This window comes from Monodelphis domestica, chromosome 2 (genome assembly GCF_027887165.1).
Source record: "Monodelphis domestica isolate mMonDom1 chromosome 2, mMonDom1.pri, whole genome shotgun sequence".
In the NCBI taxonomy this organism is placed as follows: domain Eukaryota; kingdom Metazoa; phylum Chordata; class Mammalia; order Didelphimorphia; family Didelphidae; genus Monodelphis; species Monodelphis domestica.
In genome coordinates this window covers 348,088,722-348,108,301 of record NC_077228.1, presented here as the reverse complement: position 1 = coordinate 348,108,301, position 19,580 = coordinate 348,088,722, and the positions used below count along the sequence as shown (strand labels likewise).

The following is a 19,580-nucleotide window of genomic DNA, read 5'->3' as shown; positions in this document are numbered from 1 at the left end:
ATACAGGCATGTTTCAGAGCTATGAGTTCTGCCCCTTGAGTGCTAATATTAGAGGGCAATGAAGCTGACCACTCAGTGGCAAATTCTGTGACTACAGCAGCTCCAGTGTAGCATATGCCATCTCTCATAAAAGAAGAACCATCAGTAAATAAGATCAGGTCTGAGTTGTTTCAGGGAGCGTCCAAGAGATTAACCCGAGGCTTTTCTGCCATGGACACTAGTTTTTCACAACTGTGTAATGGTTCTCCTGAAGTTGGTAAGTCTGGAAGCAAGGTGGCAGGATTAAGGGTTGTACAGCATTTTAGAGTAATATTTTCATTGTTTAGCAAGGTTATTTCATACCTTGTAATTCGCTGATCAGAAAATGTCTGTGTTCTCTGTCATAGCAATAATGCTTCTATCTCATGTGGGCACATAATTGTTAGTGGGCATCCCAATACTAGATCAACGGTTTTTGTCACTAGTAAAGCAGTAGCAGCCACGCCTCTAAGGCATGGTGGTGCTCCTGAAGCTATTGGGTCCAGCTGGGCTGAATAATAAGCAACTGGGCGCTGAGAAGGCCCCCAAGTCTGAGTTAAAACCCCTGAAGCTACTCCTCTTCTCTCATGTACATACAAAGTAAATGGCTTGTTGTAATCTGGGATGCCTAGAGCAGGGGCAGACAGGATAGCCTTTTTCAGCTCTGATAGAGCTGACAGGTGTTCAGGCTCTAATTTGAGGGGTTCAGGGATTGAATCCCTTGTTAGGTCTATAAGGGGTTTAGTAATTTTCCCATAGCAAGGAATCCATTCTCTGCAAAACCCTGTTGCTCCCAGAATTGCTCTTAACTGTTTTTTAGTGGTAGGAGCACTCAATTTTTAAATATTCTCAATTCACTTGGGAGAAATAGAATGGGCACCAGCTGTCAGAATGAACCCCAAATATTCTACTTTGGGGAGATACCACTGAACTTTATCCTTCAAGATCTTATGACCTCTTTTGTGCAATTCCAAAAGAAGGTGCTTACTATCTTCCTGACATGCTTCTGCATCTGCGGAAGCCAAGAGTAGGTCGTCTACATATTTTATTAATTTGCTGTTTTTAAATTTTATATTATCTGTATCTTGTCCCAAAATTTGTGCAAATAAGGTCAGGCTTTCTACATAACCCTGGGGCAAACAACTCCAGGAATATTGGGTGCCATTCCAGGTGAAAGCAAAAATATGCCTCAAGTTCTCATGTATGGGTATGGAAAAGAAGGCTGAGCACAAGTCTACTACTGTAAAGTATGTAGCTATGCTAGGAATAGAAGAAATAATAGTATTGATATTGGGAACTACGGAGTGTCTCTTTATAACGTGATTGTTCACAGCCCTCAAATCCTGTACGAATCTATAGAGGTGTTTGCCATCTGGACCCCTTTTTGGTTTTTTAATGGGGAGGATGGGCATGTTGTATTCAGATTACAAGGGGAAATTATTCCTTGGTCAATTAATGAGTTTATTATTTGGGTAATGCCCTCTGTTGCCTCCTTGGAGAGAGGATACTGAGGAATGCAAGGAGGTGGGCTGGATTTGGTTTTTATTTGCACTGGAGCAGCTGATTTAAGTAAGCCTACATCAGTAGAAGATGTGGCCCAAAGAGACTCTGGTATATCTGTAGGTATTTCAAAGGTAGGATGCTGCTTTGCCTCCTGGCTCTCTGAGAGAAGTACAGGGAGTAAATGTAAGGTTTCCTCGGGCACTTCTAAGGAGAGAGAGCCATCTGGGGTGCACATTATTGTGGCTTGTAATTTGCATAGTAAATCTCTCCCCAGCAAATTTGTGGGGGATCCAGGCATTAAAAGAAAAGAATGTTCAACAGTTAGGGGTCCCATGTGTACCATGCAAGGAGAAAGTTTTGGGATCTTTAACAGTTTTCCTGAAACACCTATTACATTTAGGGAGCCAATAGAATCACATTTCTCATCTGGTTTGCTTACTAGAACTGACCTAGATGCTCCAGTGTCTAAAAGACAGTCATAGAATGAATTTCCTACCTTTAAAGTGACATGAGGTTCCTTACTATTTGGGGGGGAGTGTATAGGTATTATTGGCATTAGAATATCAGGGTCTGGAAAATCAAAGGTTTCATTCTTTGATTCCAAGGCCCTCACACCCCCCCCCCATTCACACCTTCATAAAGATGCTTGGACAGTTTTTTGGGACCCTCTATGCTGTTGGGGGTGTTCACCCTGAGTGCAGTGTGGTTCAGCTCCATTTCTTATATATTGTTGTTGGGCATTGTGTTGGGTATTATCATTTTCTGTGTTTTGAGCACTGTCATTATTTTGATTGGCATTGTGGTTCCTATCGTTATTATTCCTAAAGGTGTTATTATTTCTTTCTTTCCCTTAGCCAGCTCCTACAGATCATTGTTGCATGGCCTCTCTTCCCACAGAAAAGGCATATTAAGGGGTATGTTAGTGATTTATCTGTGGATTCCTGCAAAGGGGCCATGGTCTCTCCCTTATTTTTCAATTGTTCCTTTAAAATTTCAGTTTCTTTTTTTAAGTCTGCCACTGACGTATCGTGTGTCTCAGGTTTTTTTGTATGACCCTTATAGACATAGGTTGCTACTTTCCTCAGTTCTTCGAGGTCCATAGACTCCCAGGTGGGACAGCTAGTTTCAAAGTAGTCTTTTACTGCTGAATGACAATTCCTAACAAATTGTCTGCGTATATGTTTGATGTCTCTTTCTCTGGTCAAATTAAGATCCATATATGTATTTCCTACATCAATAAGTCTATCCAGAAAGTGGGAGGGGGTCTCATCAATTTCCTGTTGGGTGCGTTCAAATTTTTCCCATGTTTCAGGTCTATCAGAGCAATCTTTCATGGCTCTTAATAATGCTTCTCTGGCCAGGGCTAGTTTTGTATGATCTTGTGCAACATTGGGGTTCCAGTTTGGATCTACAGTTGGCCAATGGTGAGCTCCTCTACCGCTTTTCTTATTAGCTAGAGAGATAACATTATATTTCTCTCTCTTTGTCAGAAATGTATCTAACAAATTTTCCACATCCAACCAAGAAGGGTCAAAGTGCCTGAATATATACTCTAATTTTTCTATAACCAATATTGGTTATGCCTCAAATGATGGAACATTGTACTTGAATTTTTCAAAATCATCAGGTTTAAAACGTGTATAGTGTCTTACAGACACCAAGTTCCCCTCTTTATTAAAGGTAGGTACTTCCCTCAATGGAAATAAACTTCTGTCAAAATTATCTGGTGTTACTGTTTCTAGGCTACTTGCTCCGTTTTCAATGGGGTAGGTAAGAGAAGGGGAAAGGTTAGGATTATTGGCTGTTGGGGCATGGGTTTGGGGATTGGAGCATTAGCATGGGTGGGGAGAAGGGCCAGGACAGGAACAGGGGGTGGGACTAAGGGGACAGGGTATGAGGCATGGAATAGGGGAGGGCCCAAGGTGGGAGGGGCAGGAACATGGGTGGGGGTGGGACCAGGGTGGGAAGGGCATGAAAGGGGGGGAGGAGTAGGGCTGAAGGGACAGGGTATGAGGCATGGACAAGGGGAGGGGCCAGGGTGGGAGGGGCAGGAACGGGGGGCAGGGCTGAAGGGACCGGGGGAGGGATAGGAATGGAGGGCAGGGCTGAAGGGAAAGGGGAAAGGGCAGGAATGGGAGCATGGTCAGGGGCTGGGTGGTCAGAGGGGGCTGCTATTTGAGCCAAATTGTTTAGAGCAGGGTGGGTCAGGGAATCTGATAATGATGGGGAATGGAGAGATAAATCACTCCTATTGCGGAATGTTCTTAACTCTCTTTTGATGTTTTGCAAGAACGTTTTGATCTCTTCCCATCTATCTTCTGTAAGCTCATCTTTTCCCTCAAGTCGTTGAGTAAGAAAAGTATTCAGTTCCGTAATTTGTTGATTAATAAAAGTATTTTGTTCCTTACTGTGTTTATTAATAAAAGGAACAAGAGAGTGTTCTCTCTTAGAGGAGATTAGGTATATTATTACAACTACAACAAGTACAATCACAAGAAAAAGGAGTGCAAAATTCATGTAGAGATTAATAGTCTCTGAAAAGAGCCAACCTATAGGAACACCTATTAGGAATCCCATGTACTTGGTTATTGAACTTATAAGCCATTTTCTAAGCAAGTCATGTACTGGCTGAAGTCACATTTTTCTTCTTTTTTATTTATTTCATTTCATTTTATTTATTTATTTTTTAAGGTCAATTACTAAGTTGCCTGTAACTTTTTCTTCTTGTCAGTAGGCAGTTCTCTTTACTGCTTACTGCTAAGGGCCTATTCTGTTGTAAATTCTCCTATCTTTCTCTTAGGCTAAGCTTATTTGAAAGGTATGGGAGGAGTCACAAGAGGGAGGAAGCCAAACAAAACAGTATGCCTGGAAGCAGAGGCTGTATGAAAAGGGGCTGATTAGGAGTGAATTCACTGTAAATAAAGGATAGAGATACAACTCCTTCTTTTACAAAGTGTGTATATGGGAGGGTCCCAGCAATCTTCTTTAGCCCTCAGGCTAAAACTGCTGGGAACATGTGCTATCTACCTCGAGAAAAGCCCACTTAAATTTTTAAGACTAGAAAGGCCAGGAAACAGAAAAATGGGCTTTAAGTTGGCACCCTAACTGTACTCAGCTGTTTTTGTTGCGAGGCAGGGGCTCTGTTCTCCAGAGTTTCCTCCCTGCTAAGCAGTTGATTAGATTTAGCTACCTATCTAGTCTCTACATTGTCTTCATAGACCTGACAAAGGCGTTCGACACAGTGAACAGGGACGCATTGTGGGTACTCCTCAGCAAGCTCGGTTGCCCAGCAAAATTCATCAAACTGACCCAACTCTTTCATGTCAACATGACAGGGGAAGTCCTATCTGGTGGAGAGACTTCCGATCACTTCAACATCTCCAATGGCGTGAAACAAGGCTGGGTCCTCACTCCAGTACTATTCAACCTTTTTTTCACCCAAGTATTATGACATGCTGTGATGGATCTAGACCTGGGCGTCTACATCAAATACTGACTGGATGGCTCACTATTTGACCTTCGCCGCCTGACTGCAAAAACAAAGACAACAGAGAGACTCATCCTGGAAGCTCTCTTTGTAGATGACTGTGCTCTCATGGCCCACCAAGAAAATCATCTCCAAACCATTGTGGACAGGTTCTCCACCGCAACAAAATTGTTTGGCCTGACGATCAACCTCAGCAAAACAGAGGTGCTGTTCCAACCTGCACCAGGGAGGCCAACGAACCAGCCATGCATTACAATCAATGGCACGCATCTTTCTAACGTCAACACTTTCAAGTACCTGGGCAGCACCATCGCCAACGACGAGTCCCTAGACCACGAGATTAATGCCAGGATCCAAAAGGCCAGCCAGGCACTTGGGAGGCTGCACTCCAAAGTCCTCCAACACAGCGGTGCAAGCACTGCGATGAAGCTCAAAGTGTATAACGCAGTGGTCCTCAGCTCGCTCCTGTATGGTTGTGAGACATGGACACTGTACCGGAAGCTCATGAAACAGCTGGAGCAATTCCACCAATGCTCCCTCTGATCAATCATGATCTGATGGCAGGACCACCAATCATGAAGTCCTCGACAGAACCAACTCCACCAGCATCAAAGTCATGGTCCTCAAAACCCAGCTACGATGGTCTGGACACTTCATCTGCATGGACCCACAGAGAATACCAAGACAGGTATTCTATGGTGAACTGTCAGCTGGACTCAGGAAACAAGGCCGACCAAAGAAAAGATTCAAGGATCAGCTAAAGTCCAACTTGAAATGGGTTGGCATTACACCAAAGCAACTAGAACTCGCGGCCTCTGTCAAAAGCAGCTGGTGAACCCACATTAACCATGCCGCCACCACCTTTGAAGATGAGCGACATCAACGTCTTGCCGCTGCGCGTGAATGCCGACACCAGGCCACAACCGCGCCTCCGATAACAACTGGTGTCCCATGCCCCATGTGCCACAAACTGTGTGCCTTAGCCTTTGGACTCCAAAGCCACATGAGAGTACACCATAGATGAAACTGCAAAAAGACAATAGTCATTCTCGATCACCGAGAGATAGCCACTACACTACTACTACCTATCTAGCTATCAGAGTCACACAGGTGTGAAGTACTTGAGGTCAGATCTGAACCTAGGATCTTCCATCTCCAAGCCTGGCCTGGCTCTGAATCCACTGAGCCAGCCAGCTGACCCCTTAAGATTAAAGTGGGGAGGAAAAGAAAAAGCTGCTGACCCCAATTTAAATTAAGGAGAGAAGAGAAGAGAGAAATAGTGTTTTATACTCACCTGTTCTGACAGCTGTGTCTTTAAGCCAAGTTAGGAGGTAAAAAGGACTGACTGAGTGAGGAGGAAGTGGGGTGAAAAGGCAAGAAAATTCAGGAAATTTATTGAGGGAATTCAACAAACCTACGTGATCTGCCAAAACTGTAATAGTGAAAATCTCACCTTTAGAGATTGTTATAATATCAATTTATGGCCTCCGACTTCCAGGTAAACATAAACATGGCTGCAATTTAGACGCTACCCACTTCCTCTCCCCGGCACCAAACGAAATAGACTACATCAAAGGAGCATAAAAATTACCTTTGGAGGAACAGAAGGACTCCCCAGTACCCCAAAGAGGCGAAGGTATGTGGGGTTTGAATATTTCCACACTATAATAAGAAGGAGGAAAAGCTTGCACAGAAACGTGAACTGAGCCACCCTTCCCACCCCCACCTCCCCCACCAAACCAGAGTGAGCTACTGGAGCATTCACTGGGACAGCGAGTGAGTGGGGAATGTCTCTGTCTGGGGGGGCACTCCAGGGTCCTTGGGATCTGGGGACTGCCAGGAAAAAACGTCTCAGGGCGGTTTCACAGGAGAATCCTGCGCTGAGCATGGGGGTCGGGAGCTGTACTCGGGGCAGTTGAGCTGAGCATCTGGGCGGAGCTAAACACCAGGGGCAGACCACGCACTGATTATCTGGGCGGAATTGATAACCTGGGTGGTTGCTCTGAGAACAGGGTCCTGCGCTCTAAGAAACCTCAGAGATGGGGATGAACTAGTCTGAGGCAACCTAAATTCACAGAAAATCCACCCATATTACCCAGAACCCAGACCAAAAAGGAAAGGGGAATAAAACCACTAAAGGGATGGCACACATGGCCCAAAATCAAGCCTCCAGGAAAAAAGGGAAAAAGGTGACTATTGAAAACTTTTATGGTGGGAGTACCCAAGGAAAAGAAGAGAATGAGGATGAAATCCAAAAAAAATCAGAACATCCCTCCGAAAATGGAAACTATCAACAAGCTCTGGAAGATCTCAAACTGAAGCTTACCCAAAAGATGGAAACCTGGAAAGAAAAATGGGAGAAAGAGATCAGCAGTCTGACAGATAAGACTGCTCAATTGGAAAAAGAGCTCGGGGCATCCAATAGAAGGGCAGACAAAGGTGAAAAGCAAAACCAGTCCCTAACGACCAGAATTAAGCAACTCGAAGAAAGTGAGATCATAAAACAGCAAGAATCAATAAAGCAAAGCCAAAAAATTAATGAATTAGAAGAAAACAAAAAATCTCACTGAAAAGGTCACAGACTTGGAAAACAGAGGAAGGAGAGACAACCTCTGAATTATCGGTCTCCCAGAAAAACCAGATATAAACAATAAACTCGATGTTATTCTACAGGAGATTATAAAAGAAAATTGCCCACACGTTCTGGAACAAAGGGGCAAAATAGAAATAGAAAGGGTTCATAGAACACCCTCTATACTAAATCCCCCAAAACAACTCCTAGGAATGTAATTGCCAAATTCAAGAGCTTCCAAGAAAAGGAGAAAATCCTACAAGAAGCCAAGAAGAGGAGCTTCAGATATAAGGGAGCTCCCATGAGGATCACACATGACTTAGCGGCTAACACACTAAGAGACCGCAAAGCATGGAACATGATATTTAGAAAGACAAGAGAGCTGGGTCTCCAACCAAGAGTCAACTACCCAGCAAAACTGACTATATATTTCCAGGGGAAAGTATGGGCATTCAACAAAATAGAAGATTTCCAAGCATTTGCTAACAAAAGACCAGAACTTAGTGGAAAATATGATATCCAAGCACAGAAAGCAAGAGAAACATGAAAAGGTAAATATGAAAGAAAGGGAAAAGGAGATAAATCTTATCTTTTTCTTTAAGTCAAACTCTCTTTTATAAGGACTACATTTACATGAAATTATATATATATATATTAATATGTGGGGGAAATGTTTTATGTAACTCTCAAAAATTGTATGCATCATAAGAGTAGTTAGAAGAAACATGCATAGGGAAAGATTGGGACATTAAGAAGATTTGGGGAAAGTGGGGGCAAAGAAAGGGAAAGGGAGGGGGGAACCGTCGATAACACTAAGATTTAGTTCAAGAAATAGGGGGGGACTTAATAGAATAATCTTTCCCATATAAAGATACACATGGGAAGGGGAGGGGAAGAACTCTCATATGAGAAGGAAAGGAAGAGAGCGTGAAGTGGAATTACTTAAACCTTACTCTCAGTGAAATCAAATCTGAGAGGGAAGAACATCTAGATCCAGTGGGATCCTGAATTCTATCTTATCTATTAGGGCAAGAAAGAAAGGAAAATTAAGGAGGGGGATGGGGTAGTGAGTAAAAAAAGGGAGGGAAGGATAGGGGGGAGGGGAAGGGAGCATAAAAAGGGAGGGGCTAGAAAGGGAAGCATCTCAAGGGAGGGGACTAGGGGGACTGACTTAAAGTAAATCACTGGTTCAAAAGGAGATAGCTAAAGAAGAAAGGTCAGAACTAGGGGAAGATATCAAAATGCCAGCAAATCCACAAATGACAATCATAACTTTGAACATGAATGGGATGAACTCACCCATAAAATGTAAACAAATAGCAGATTGGATTAGAACCCCAAACCCTACCATTTGTTGTCTTCAAGAAACACATATGAGACGGGTTGATACTCACAAGGTTAGAATTAAAGGTTGGAAGAAGACCTTCTGGGCCTCAACTGATAGAAAGAAGGCAGGAGTTACAATCATGATATCTGACAAAGCCAAAGCAAAAATAGACCTGATCAAAAGGGATAGGGAAGGTAAATATATTCTGTTAAAAGCGAGTATAGACAATGAGGAAATATCACTAATCAACATGTATGCACCAAATGGTATAGCATCCAAATTTTTAATGGGGAAACTAGGAGAATTGAAGGAGGAACTAGACAGTAAAACTATATTAGTGGGAGACTTGAACCAACCACTATCAAATTTAGATAAATCAAACCAAAAAATAAACAAGAAAGAGGTAAAAGAGGTGAATGAAATCTTAGAAAAATTAGAGTTAATAGACATATGGAGAAACATAAATAGGGACAAAAAGGAATACACCTTCTTCTCAGCACCACATGGCACATTCACAAAAATAGATCATACACTAGGTCACAGAAACATGGCACACAAATGCAGAAAAGCAGAAATAAGTAAATGCAGCCTTTTCAGATCACAAGGCAATAAAAATATTGATCGGTAAGGGTACATGGAGAGCCAAATCAAAAATTAATTGGAAATTAAATAATATGATACTCCAAAATCGGTTAGTTAGAGCAGAAATCATAGAAACAATTAATAATTTCATTGAAGAAAATGACAACGGCGAGACATCTTTTCAAACCTTATAATATGCAGCCAAGGCAGTACTTAGAGGAAAATTCATATCCCTGAGTGCATATATTAACAAATTAGGGAGGAGAGAGATCAAGGAATTGGAAATGCAAATAAAAAAACTTGAGAACAAACAAATTAAAAAACCCCAGAAGAAAACCATACTAGAGATCCTAAAAATTAAGGGAGAAATTAATAAAGTTGAAAGTGACAGAACTATTGAGCTAATAAACAAGACTAGAAGCTGGTACTTTGAAAAAACAGACAAAATAGACAAAGTACTGGTTAATCTAATTTAAAAAAGGAAAGAAGAAAGGCAAATTAACAGCATCAAGGATGAAAAGGGGGATCTCACCTCCAATGAAGAGGAAATTAAGGCAATCATTAAAAACTACTTTGCCCAACTGGCAATAAATATACCAACCTAGGTGATATGGATGAATATTTACAAAAATATTAATTGCCTAGACTAACAGAAGTAGAAATAGATTTCTTAAATAATCTGATATCAGAAAATGAAATCCAACAGGTCATTAAAGAACTTCCTAAGAAAAAATCCCCAGGGTCTGATGGATTCACCAGTGAATTCTATCAAACATTCAAAGAACAGCTATATCCAATACTATACAAACTATTTGACATAATAAGAATAGAGGGAGTTCTACCAAACTCCTTTTATGACAGAAACATGGTACTAATTCCAAAGCCAGGCAGGCCAAAAACGGAGAAAGAAAATTATAGACCAATCTCCCTAAGGAATATAGATGCAAAAATCTTAAATAGGATACTAGCAAAAAGACTCCAGCAAGTGATCAGAAGAATCATTCACCATGATCAAGTAGGATTCATACCAGGGATGCAGGGCTAGTTTAATATTAGGAAAACCATCCACATAATTGTCCACATCAACAAGCAAACCAACAAAAATCACATGATTATTTCAATAGATGCAGAAAAAGTCTTTGATAAAATACAACACCCATTCCTATTAAAAACACTGGAAAGCATAGGAATAGAAGGGCCGGTTCTAAAAATAATAAACAGTATATATCTAAAACCATCAACTAATATCATCTGCAATGGGGATAAACTAAATCCATTCCCATTAAGATCAGGAGTGAAACAAGGATGCCCATTATCACCTCTATTATTTGACATTGTATTAGATACACTAGCAGTAGCAATTAGAGAAGAAAAAGAAATTGAAGTCATTAAAATAGGCAAGGAGGAGACCAAATTATCGCTCTTTGCGGATGACATGATGGTCTACTTAAAGAATCCTAGAGATTCAACCAAAAAGCTAATCGAAAAAATTTAGCAAAATTGCAAGATACAAAATAAACCCACATAAGTCATTAGCATTTCTATATATCTCCAACACACCTCAGCAGCAAAAACTAGAAAGAGAAATCCCATTCAAAATCACCTTAGACAAAATAAAATACTTAGGAATCTATCTCCCGAGACAAACACAGGAACTATATGAACACAACTACAAAACACTTTCCACACAACTAAAACTAGACTTGAACTGCTCATGGGTAGGATGAGGCAATATGATAAAAATGACCATCCTACCCAAACTCATCTATCTATTTAGTGCCATACCCATGGAACTTCCAAAAAAATGTTTTACTGATTTAGAAAAAACCATAACAAAGTTCATTTGGAAGAACAAAAGATCAAGGATATCCAGGGAAATAATGAAAAAAAATACAAAGGAAGGGGGCCTTGCAGTCCCAGATGTCAGACTATATTATAAAGCAGAGGTCACCAAAACAATCTGGTACTGGCTAAGAGACAGAAAGGAGGATCAGTGGAATAGACTTGGGATAAGTGACCTCAGCAAGACAGTATATGACAAACCCAAAGATCCCAGCTTTTGGGACAAAAATCCACTATTTCATAAAAACTGCTGGGAAAATTGGAGGACAGTGTGGGAAAGATTAGGTTTAGATCAACACCTCACACCTTACACCAAGATAAATTACAAAATGGGTGAATGACTTGAACATAAAGAAGGAAACTATAAGAAAATTAGGCGAACACAGAATAGCACTCATGTCAGACCTTTGGGAAGGGAAAGACTTCAAAACCAAGCAAGACTTAGAAAGAGTTACAAAATGCAAAATAAATAATCTGGATTACATCAAATTAAAAAGGTTTTGTATAAACAAAACCAATGTAACTAAAATCAGAAGGGAAGCAACAAATTGGGAAACAATCTTCATAGAAACCTCTGACAAAGGTTTAATTACTCAAATTTACAAAGAACTAAATCAAATGTGCAAAAAATCAAGCCATTCTCCAATTGATAAATGGGCAAGGGACATGAACAGGCAGTTCTCAGCCAAAGAAATCAAAATTATTAATAAGCACATGAAAAAGTGCTCTACATCTCTTATAATCAGAGAGATGCAAATCAAAACAACTCTGAGGTATCACCTCACACCTAGCAGATTGGCTAACATGACAGCTATGGAAAGTAATGAATGCTGGAGGGGATGTGGCAAAGTAGGGACACTAATTCTTTGCTGGTGGAGTTGTGAATTGATCCAACCATTCTGGAGGGCAATTTGGAACTATGCCCAAAGGTGATAAAAGACTGTCTGCCCTTTGATCCAGCTATAGCATTGCTGGGTTTGTACCCCAAAGAGATAATAAGGAAAAAGACTTGTACAAGAATATTCATAGCTGCCCTCTTTGTGGTGGCCAAAAATTGGAAAACGAGGGGATGCTCATCAATTGGGGAATGGCTCAACAAATTGTCGTATATGTTGGTGATGGAATACTATTGTGCTAAAAGGAATAATAAAGTGGAGGAATTCCATAGAGACTGGAACAACCTCCAGGAAGTGATACAGAGCGAAAGGATCAGAACCAGGAAATCATTGTACACAGAGACTGATACACTGTGGTATAATCGAAGGTAATGGATTTCTCCATTAGTGTCAATGCAATGTCCCTGAACAATCTGTAGGGATCTAAAAACATTATCCACAAGCAGAGGATAAACTGTGGGAGTAAAAACACCGATGAAAAGCAACTGCTTGACTACAGGAGTTAAAGGGATATGACTGAGGAGAGACTCTAAATGAACACTCTAATGCAAATACCAACAACATGGAAATGCGTTCGAGCCAAGAACACATGTGATAACCAGTGGAATCGTGCATTGGCTATGGGAGAGGGAAAGGTGGTGGGAGCAGGGGATGAAAAGAAAATGATCTTCGTTTCCAGTGAATAATGTTTGGAAATGACCAAATAAAATAATGTTTAAAATTTTAAAAAAAATTTATGACCGCCAAGGAATTTACTTATGAAATTCCTAAAAATGAAACACTCAAGTCAGAACAGAGTTTGTGGTTGTTTAATCACAATGGGAGTAAGAAAGGGAGAGGGAGAGAAGGAGAGAGGAGAAAAGGGAAAGGGGTTACTCAACCTCTGGCCAAGGCAGAGGGAGATTAGGCCCAAAGGGGCCAAGGTAGAGAAGAAGAATCAGTCCTTGACTCACGTGATCGATTTCAAGGGAAGCTGTCTGAGGGCCTCCTCCCTGCTCAAGCTCCTAGCACGAACTCCCTTTTCATTCTGTCCCCAGGAAGTGAGCGAATTCCAAAGGCTGTTCCCTACCTCACTTCCTGTGCCTCACAAGTCCCAATAGTGGCTCTAGCTTGACCTAGGACCGTCCAGAGGTCTGTCCTTTTTTTTTTGCACATGTCTGTTGAGGGCCATATTCTCAAATAATTAAATCTTGAGTTTTGCTGCAGCCCTTCCTAATCTCTACCTGACTAGGGTGGAGACTGCAGTTTCCAAGACCTGACTCTTTTACTCCAAGTATCTTCATTGTCATTGATCAGGAAATAGCTAAATCCCATCCTCCAAAGAATGGTCTGAACAGGGTGGAGTAGTTTTAAAATTCACAGTACAAATTATAAATCCTTATATGAAGACTAAATTAGAGATACAAAAAAAATCAAAGGATAAATTACTAAAATTGAAAGTCAAAGAACTATTGATTTAATAAATGAGACTAGAAGCTGGTAATTTGAAAAAACAAATTAAGTAGACAAAGTACTGGTCAATCTAATTTAAAAAAGGAAAGAAGAAAATCAAATTGACAGTATCCAAAATGAAAAGGGAGAACTCACCTCTAATGAAGAAGAAATTAAGGCAATCATTAAAAAGTAATATGCCCAACTATATGGCAACAAATATGACAATCTAGGTGATATGGATGAATATTAACAAAAATATAAATTGCCTAGACTAACAGAGGAAGAAATAGATTACCTAAACAATCCCATATCAGAAAAAGAAATTGAACAAGCCATCAAAGAACTCTCTAAGAAAAAATCCCCAGGTCCAGATGGATTCACAACTGAATTCTATTGAACATTCAAAGAACAACTAATCCCAATATTATACAAACTATTTGATAGAATAAGCAAAGAAGGAGTTCTAACAAATGCCTTTTAAGACACAAATAAGATACTGATTCCAAAGTCAGGCAGGTCAAAAACAGAAAAAGAAAATTATAGGCTAATCTCTTTGATGAATAGAGATGCAAAAATCTTAAATAGGATATTAGCAAAAAAAAACTCCAGCAAGTGATCAGGAGTGTTATTCACTATGACCAGATAGGGTCCATACCAGGAATGCAAAGATGGCTCAATATTAGGAAAACTATTCACATAATTGACCATATTAACAAGCAAATCATCAAAAATCACATAATTATCTTAATAGATGCAGAAAAAGCCTTTGACAAAATACAACACCCATTCCTATTGAAAACACTAGAAAGTATAGGAATAGAAAGGCCTTTCTAAAAATAATAAATAGTATATATCTAAAAGCATCAGCAAACATCATCTGCAATGGGGATAAACTAGAAGCCTTCACAATAAGATCAGGAGTGAAACAAGGATGCCCATTATCACCTGTATTACTTAACTTTGTACTAGAAACACTAGCTATAGTGATTAGAAAAGAAAAAGAAATTGAAGGTATTAAAATAGGCAATGAGGAGACCAAGCTATCACTCTTTGCAGATGATATGATGGTATACTTAAAGAGTCCTAGAGAATCAATGAAAAAGCTAGTTGAAATAATCGACAACTTTAACAAAGTCCCAGGATACAAAATAAATGTGCATAAGTCATCAACATTTCTATTTATCTTCAACCCATATCAGCAGCAAGAATTAGAAAGAGAAATTCCATTTAAAATCTCCCTAAACAATATAAAATACTTGGGAATCTATCTGCCAAGACAAACACAGGAACTACATGAACACAACTACAAAACACTCTCATTTGGAAGAACAAAAGATCAAGGATATCCAAGGAAATCCTGAAAACAAAAATGCAAAGGAAGGAGGACTTGCAGTTCCAGATCTCAAATTATACTATAAAGCAGTGGTCATCAAAACAATATGGTACTGGCTAAGAGACAGAAAGGAGGATCAGTGGAATAGACTTGGGGTAAATGACCTCAGCAAGACAGTCTATGATAAGCCCAAAGACCCCAAATTTTGGGACTAAAACCCACTATTTGATAAAAACTGCTGGGAAAATTGGAAGACAGTATGGGAGAGATTATATTTGGATCAACATCTTACTCCCAACACCAAGATAAACTCAGAATGGGTGAATGATCTGAATATAAAGAAGGAAACTATAAGCAAATTAGGTGAACACAGAATAGTATACATGTCAAATCTTTGGGAAAGGAAAGATTTTAAAACCAAGCAAGAACTAGAAAAAAACCACAAAATGTAAAATAAATAACTTTGATTACATCAAATGAAAAAGTTTTTGTAGAAACAAAACCAATGCATCCCAAATTAGAAGGTAGGCAACAAATTGAGAAACAATCTTCATTACAAAAATGTCTGACAAAGGTCTAATTACTCAAATGTATAAAGAGCTAAACCAGTTATACAAAAAATGAAGCCATTCTCCAATTGATAAGTGGGCAAGGGACATAAATAGGCAATTTTCAGTTAAAGAAATCAAAACTATTAATAAGCATATGAAAAAGTGTTCTAAATCTCTTATAATCAGAGAGATGCAAATCAAAAAAACTCTGAGGTATAACCTCACACATAGTAGATTGGCTAACATGATAACAAAGTAAAGTAATAAATGCTGGAGGGGATGTGGCAAAGTCGGGGCATTAATGCATTACTGGTGGAGTTGTGAATTGATCCAACCGTTCTGGAGGGTAATTTGGAACTATGTCCAAAAGGCACTAAAAGTCTGTCTGCCCTTTGATCCAGCCGTACCACTGCTGGAATTGTACCCCCAAAGATATAATAAGGAAAAAGACATGTACAAAAATATTCATAATTGCGCTGTTTGTGGTGGCCAAAAATTGGAAAATGAGGGGATGCCCTTCAATAGGGGAATGGCTGAACACATTGTGGTATATGTTGGTGATGGGATACTATTATGCTCAAAGGAATAATAAAGTGGAGGAATTCCACAGGAATTGGAACAACCTCCAGGAATTCATGCAGAGTGAGAGGAGCAGAATCAGGAGATCATTATACACAAAGACTGATACACTGTGGTACAATCGAATGTAATGGACTTCTCCAATTGTGGCAATGCTATGATCCTGAACAACTTGGAGGAACCTAGGAGAAAAACCACTATCCACATTCAGAGGAAAAACTGTGGTAGAGGAAACACAGAAGAAAAACAACTGCTTCAGTACATGGGTTGAGGGGATATGGTTGGGGATGTAGACTCTAAATGAACATCCTAGTGCAAACACCAACAACATGGAAATAGTTTCTGATCAAGGACACAAGTAATACCCAATGATATTGTGCATCAGCTGAGGGAAGGGCGGGTGGAGGGGAGGGAGGGAAATAATGTGATTATTGTAATCAAGGAATAATGTTCTAAATTGACTAAATAATTTAATTCAAAAAAAATTAAAAAAATAAAAGACATTTTTCCCACAACATCAAATCTGAAAATAATGATCATTAAACCCATGGGTATATAAGGAATTAAATTAATGTGTTTGACTATATATATGAGAGTTTTAAGATAATACACTGGTTGCTGATTTTAAAATTTAAAAAGTCCAAGGCAAAATGACTTTTACCAGCTTTTATTTACAAAAACGGTGGAGAGAGTGAAAATAGAGAAATGAAAGAGTGGGTAGAGTAAAAAGTCTAGCTTATCACTTTAAATCTTGCTCCAGTGCCTGGCTCAACCAAAGCAGGGCTCATTAACCCCTCAGTCAGAGGACTTGGTATTGAATTAAGCAAGGATTCAACCCCAGAGGTCTCCTCCAAGAAGGGGAGGAATCTCTAGAACTAATCTCTCCAGAAGTCAGGAAAGGAAGGTCAGCTTTTCACTCACCTGGAGAAGATCCAGGAGCAATCTTTCCAAAAGCCGTCTGAGAGCCTCAGCCCCAATCTAAGCTCTTTCAACCTGAAAATTCAGGATGAAGATCCCTTGTACATGAAGTTCATCATCTTTTATGGTTCTTTTTTTACATCACTTCCTTTCCCTTCCTCCACTTTATGGAGACCAATTGAAGTCTTCATATTTGCTTATCACTACCAAGGAGGTGGTCAGTTGCTTCTGGAGTTGTCACCCACTTTAGTAAGTGGCTTCTGGACCTCCTCTACTTAGTGTTAAGTAGGAGTGTCTACACTTTTGGTTGATTAAATTTAAAAGTAGGCAAGGATATAGTTAATCCCATCTTCACAGGTGCTAATGACAAAATTAATCTATCTACTTACTAATCCACCTCTACAAACTTTTATGGAAAATTTAACTTCTCATTGCATATGATGGAAGATGAGGAGTGAATAAGTAATCTTTCCCAAATGATATTTTATAGCATATTATATGTCTATGCAACTAATTAAAAGGTATAATGCATTAAAAACCTTGCTGCATTTGTTATTTGGGAAGAAAAATCATTTAGTTTAATAGAGCACAACACTATCTCTATGGTTTTCTAACAACAATGTTTTTTCCCATACATAAGTTAAAATTACACAGAAATCATTTTAAGATTTAACATGAGATAATTTTGTTTACTTTGTCATTATTAACATCAAGTGAGGCATTAAAAAGATATGTATATATATATATATATATATATATATATATGTATATATATGTACCAAAGGTATTTGCCACTGAAATGGACCATATTTAGCACATAGTTCAAGTTGAAGAGAGATTTCCTATAGTTGAGGGACACAAAGTTTCCTGTTTTGTAATTTAGAAGCTCCCATTTGCTGATGACATTGGGTTGATTCATATCCTGAGCAAAAACACAGCAAAATGCCTTGGATAAGATCCAAAATGACCAAAAAGAATTAGACCTGACTATCCACACAGTAAAATCAAATGGATGAAAATTATATGTTTTCTAAACTATGTTATTGAGTTGGGCAGAGATATTGTATCATAGATATAATAGAGCTTGTCTCCAGCAAATTGGATACAGACTTTGGAAGATCTCAGAATGAAATTCAAAACACAATTAAGAGAGGCTGAAGACAACTTGAAAAGAACTTAAAAAGTAAGATAAGTCATCTAGAAACAGAAAACAATGTCTTGAAAACTAGCTTGAAAATGAGACAAAGGAGACAAAAGATGAGGCAAAGAAAATGAAAGATGAGGCAAAGAGGAAGATAGATGAGGCAAAGGAGATGAAAGATGAGGCAAAGAAAATGAAAGATGAGGCAGAGAAGATGAAAGATGACCTCCAAAGAAAATCAGACCAGAAGGAGAAGGATGATCAAAAAGTCAGGGAAGAAATTCATTCTTTAATTGAATACAGCACCTAGAAGCAAATGACTTCACAAGGCAGCAGGATACTATAAAATAAAACCCAAAGAGTGAAAAAATTGAGGAAAATACAAAGCACCTCATTTACAAAACAGAAGATTTAGAAAATCATTACAGGAGAGACAACTTAAGAATCATTGGTCTACTGGAAGACTATGACAAAAGAAAAGCCTAGACACCATAGTACGGGAAGTTATCCAAGAAAACTACCCCAATATTCTAGAACAAGAGGGAAAAGTGGAGATTGAAAGAATCCACAGATCACCTCCTGTACTTAATCCCCAACTGACAACACCCAGAAATGCTATAGCCAAATTCAAGAACTATCAGACTAAGGAAAAAATATTACAAGCTGCTAAGAAGAAGTCATTCAGATACCAGGGAACCACAGTGAGGATAACACAGAATCTGGCTGCATATACACTGAAGGCCCGAAAGGCATGGAATATATTATTCTGGAAAGGAAAGGAACTAGGTCTACAACCAAGAATCAATTACCCAGCAAAACTGATCATTTCTTAGAGGGGAATGTATGGACATTTAACAAAATAGAAGAATTCCAAGCATTTATAAAGAAAAGACCAGACCTGAACAGAACATTTGATGCCCAAGCACAGAACTCAAGAGAATCATCAAAAGGTAATTAAGAAAGAGGGAAAAAAGAAAAACAAAACAAAACAAAAATAACAACCAAAAACCTTTTTTAAGAGACCCAATAAGTTATAATGATATGTATCCCTATAATAAAAGAGGTCATGGGTAACTCTTAAAAAATGTCATAACCTGGTGTGGCAGAGGCTGGCACTGGAGAAAAAGTGCCAGACTGAAGAGTATGTGAAATTGATCACCTTGATAGGCGAGGGGGCCCAGGAGGGAGATCCAGAGGAGGAAGACTCTGGCTGGGAGAACAGTGAGGGTATCTCGGTCTTGAGAAGCCAAAGAGAGAAGGTGGGAAAAACATTTTCTCCGGAGGGTTACCCACTTTTCCTGCTGGTGACTGGAAATCTTTCCTCCCAATACTTCCCAATTGAAGGGACTTCTGAAGAGAAACCTGAGCAGACTTTACTTCAGTTCCTGTTGTCCAGG

At 39.3% G+C, this 19,580-nt stretch overlaps 1 long non-coding RNA gene across 1 annotated transcript in view; it reads right to left on the bottom strand.

Annotated features, from left to right (window-relative positions):
* The window catches only part of LOC130457420 (uncharacterized), a 93,625-nt gene that overhangs the window by 73,261 nt on the left and 784 nt on the right, over positions 1-19,580 (bottom strand). The gene's annotated exons all lie outside the window — the stretch shown is intronic.